At 38.0% G+C, this 4,282-nt stretch overlaps 1 pseudogene; it reads right to left on the bottom strand.

The window, feature by feature from the left end:
* Window positions 1-582: 582 nt before the first annotated feature.
* Window positions 583-1,000, bottom strand: LOC147750921 (small ribosomal subunit protein uS10 pseudogene; annotated as a pseudogene).
* Between the last annotated feature and the right edge of the window lie 3,282 nt (window positions 1,001-4,282).

Raw genomic sequence — 4,282 nt, 5'->3', positions numbered from 1 at the left:
GATACTTTCATCTCCATATTCTGCTCGAGCTTCTTGCATTGGCTTGTACAAGTGCTAAGTTCAGCATTAAACCATGGGGCATTCGGGCAATATCTTGCCTGATGTATCTTTATAATAGGTGTTAGCAAGTTAACTGTCTCACTGATCCAGCTACCAAGGTGGACGGTGTCACACTCTTCATCGCGTCGGGGCTATGAGTAGTAGCCTATGAACAAGGGCCAGGAGGCATGAAACACATTAAGCATTAATCATTTCTGAACACGAATGGCCAGTTTTGCTCCTGCAATGAATAAACTCGGTTCAAGGTTTTTGCTGTGGAGTGCGCTTTCTTTTTTGTAAAAACTTGGAGAAGATTTAACGGCTGTCCTGCCGTGAAGGTCGCACCGCCACTAGAATGTGCAGTGGAGTCTCAGGGTCACAGAACTACTCAAAGCCCCGAAGTGTAAATAGCAGATTGAAATTGAACTGGGCATTGTTTTCAGAGGCCCACTGGAGGGCTCAGCATAATGATTACGAAATTGATGAAAGCGGAGTACACCCGCTGGAGGGTCACAAAAAATAATCTTTTATTAAAGGATTAAATTATTCATCAGCAATGGTAACTTCCACTTCTACCCCTGGCTCTATACTGATGGATGTAATTTGCTTCACAATTTCAGAAGGGCTTTGGAGGTCAATCAAGCGCTTGTGAATACGCATCTGGAAACGATCCCAAGTCTTTGAACCTTCACCACAAGGTGTTTTTCGAGTAGTAATTCGCAGAGTCTTGGTAGGCATGCGAACTGGCCCCATTCACTTTCAGGTTTTTCTCCTTCGCACCTCTAATGAGATCTGCACACACTTTTTCAAGTGACTTCACATTGCGACTAGTCAGGGTGATTCGAATACGGTGGATAGCTACTTCCTGTTCCACAGGTGCTTTGCCGGCGTCTTTAAATGCCATAGCCAATGTGCTTCCTGGCCGACTTATTCGTCCTCAAATAAAGATACGAACGAACAGCGGTGAGCCAGGAAAGAAGATCAGCAGGCCTCGCTGTCTGAATTCAAAAGGCTGGAGGGTCAGTTATTTTATTTCGAGGCACTACAGGTACTATAATGCACGGAGACAAGTCAAGTCACATGGGGGACCCCACTGGAGGGTCAGATATTTTATTTCGAGGCACTACAGGTACTATAATGCACGGAGACAAGTCAAGTCACATGTGAGGGAAGATAAAGGCTGGGATATGTTGGTGGCGCTCCGTTTGTCATATAAGTCTGTGAACAAGGGCCTGGAGGACTGAAACGCGTTAGGCATTATTCATTTCTGAACACGAATAGACAGTTTTGCTCCTGTAATTAATACACTTGGTTTGAGTAATCTGCTGTAGAGTGCGTGTTCATTTTTTGGACAAACTTGGAGAAGAATAAGTATATATATTCCCTGAAAAAACCATAGGTTTCACACACGTTATAGTTAGGAATTAGCATTTAAAAAACCATAGAAAGTCCCTGAAAAAAACATAGGTTTCACACGTTATAGTTAGCTGGACATTTCACTCATACAAAACCATTGAAATTCCCCCGTTATAGTTAGTTCAGCTAACTATAACTTGCGCGCCCGCAATGCATTTCTGATGACGTCACATATTACATCACTCATGACATGGTCAGTGATATGACTCATGACATCACTGATGACATCTCAAATGACATCACTGATGACATCACTGATGACATCATCCAGTGAATGAGTATCTGTCTGAAAAATACATATTTTTCATATATGTATATCTAAAGGTCGATGGAAGAATAAATGGGTAAATAGGTGTCTAAATGGATGTTTTTTTTGTAAAAATGATTGCATAACTGACTTATTAAGTGTATCTTAGGGAATGCATGTATTAGCGAGTAATGTTTAAATATGTAAATATCTGTATCAGTGTCTCACTCTGTTTATAAGTGGCTGCATGGGTTGGTGAGTAGCTACATGAGTGTCTATATGGGTTATAGTTGTTTTTTTGAGTATCAGTATGAGTGTCTGTATGGTTCGGTGGGGGTTATTACTTAGCGCATAGATGCATGAATGAGTGACTCACTGTTTGTATGTGTTTTGAAGACAGCATGTGTGCAGGACTGTATGGGTGGATGAGTGTGTGTATGGGTGTGTTAGTGAGTGAATCACTGTCTCAATAGTATCTTTATGAGTAACTATATATGTGTTAAACTAGTATATGTGAGCATTGATGTATATAAGTGATGTATATAAGTGAGTTTATATGAGAGTGAGAGATTGTAAGAGTTCCTGTATAAATAAGTATGTGTTTCTATAAGTGATTGTTTAAGAGAGTAAGTATGTGTACGATTCTGTAGAAGTAAGTGTAGTGGTGGGTATATAGCTGTATATGCAAGTAAATGGATGTTTGAGGGTTTATTTGCATGTGTGAGTTTGTGTGTGAGTAACTCTATAGATGAGTGTCGGTGTGTAATAAGATGTATAGGTGTATGAGTACATATGATGAGTGAGTACATGTATGAGTACCTATATAGAACTGTTATTGAATGACTAGATGTGTATGTAGATGTTAGAATTTCTGAATAAGTTGTTCTAACTAGAATTGGTATTTCCATTTTCTTTGAAAATTTTAGTTTCTATTTTTGAATGTGTGTATCAAAGGTTATATTACGCTATTACGCTGAGAGGAGGTCTGTCACTCTTTCACAAGGATGATGTCATCAGTGATGTCATCAGTGATGTCATTTGAGATGCCATCAGTGATGTCATGAGTGATGTCACTGACCATGTAATGAGTGATGTAAAATGTGACGTCATCAGCAGTGCATTGCGGGCGCGCAAGTTATAGTTAGCTGAACTAACTATAACAGGGGAATTTCAATGGTTTTGCATGAGTGAAATGTCCAGTTAACTATACCGTGTGAAACCTATGGATTTTCAGCAAATTTCTAAGGTTTTTTAAATGCTAATTCCTAACTATACCGTATGTGAAACCTATGGTTTTTTCATTGAATTTATATGGTTTTTTAAATGCTAATTCCTAACTATACCGTGTGTGAAACCTATGGTTTTTTCAGGGAATTTCTAAGGTTTTTAAAATGCTAATTCCTAACTATAACGTATTTGAAACCTATGGTGTCTTATAGTCAATATATGTATATATATATATATATATATATATATATATATATATATATATATATATATATATATATATATATATATATATATGCACAGTAAAACTAAACAGGCACTTCCCTTACAAAGAAGTACAAAGTTTGAATGTCTGCAGCCTTTCTTATTTTTCACCTTATTCATCTTCTGCTCAATCAACACATCTTCCACACATACACACACCTCCTTGCTCCCTTTCTTGGCTGGGGTTATCAATCATTCTTCTTTAATTCAAATTCAAAGTACAGGCCCTTTATCAACGCTTTTTATTATAACAACTACCCCGGCCGAAGGCACTATGAAATTTGCACACTTGCTCCCTTTCTTGGCTGCACTTACCAATTATTCTTCAATTTCATATTTTGATTCAAACTCAAGGCCCTTTATCGAGCTTCACACAGGTTTACTTAGTTTCCAAACACCCTAACAGACTAGCAATAAGTGACTCAATGGTTCTTCCTCCTATAGCAAAAACACCAATTATTAATCAACCCACAACATGCGACTTAGGTTACCTCAGATAAGGTAGATAACAAGAGCACTCTTTCGTTACATTCTTACGCCAGTCCAAAACAAGAATTTAATAAACACACCTGCAACTTTGAAATGTTTCTAACACCGTAATCTCATGCCCAGTACCTTACATAATACAAGCAAACATATTATCAGAAACAAAGTTGTCAGCATTGTTACTATTTCATAAAATACAAAGGGAGAAAGCATCCTATAATGCAAAAGGGAAACAGATTTAAAATATACCGAAATTTCACCCTCCCTACTTAGAAGGTTAGTTTATAACTACAGAAGATCTCATACGACTACATGGGCAGACCCATACCTCTGTTACTCAGCAGTAGTGGATCACATTGAGTTCTACACAAACTGTCAAGATACAAAAGTTCTCAAACTCTGTGTAATCATGCCTGCACACTTCATTACTAAACACGCAAGTATAAGAGATGCCACAGCTGCATATCTCTTATGGCTCGAATGTGCGAACATAATTCCGAATAACACACACAGTATCCAACATAACCTTGATGTTTCATGCTCTCACTATAAACACTAAAGTAGCTAGGCAGTCTACAAATGTAGTATATCAAATTATTCTCA

The sequence above is a fragment of the Lissotriton vulgaris genome, chromosome 1_1 (genome assembly GCF_964263255.1).
Source record: "Lissotriton vulgaris chromosome 1_1, aLisVul1.2, whole genome shotgun sequence".
Taxonomy (NCBI): Eukaryota; Metazoa; Chordata; class Amphibia; order Caudata; family Salamandridae; genus Lissotriton; species Lissotriton vulgaris.
The sequence above is the reverse complement of the archived record's forward strand: the minus strand, read 5'-3'. Positions and strand labels throughout refer to the sequence as shown.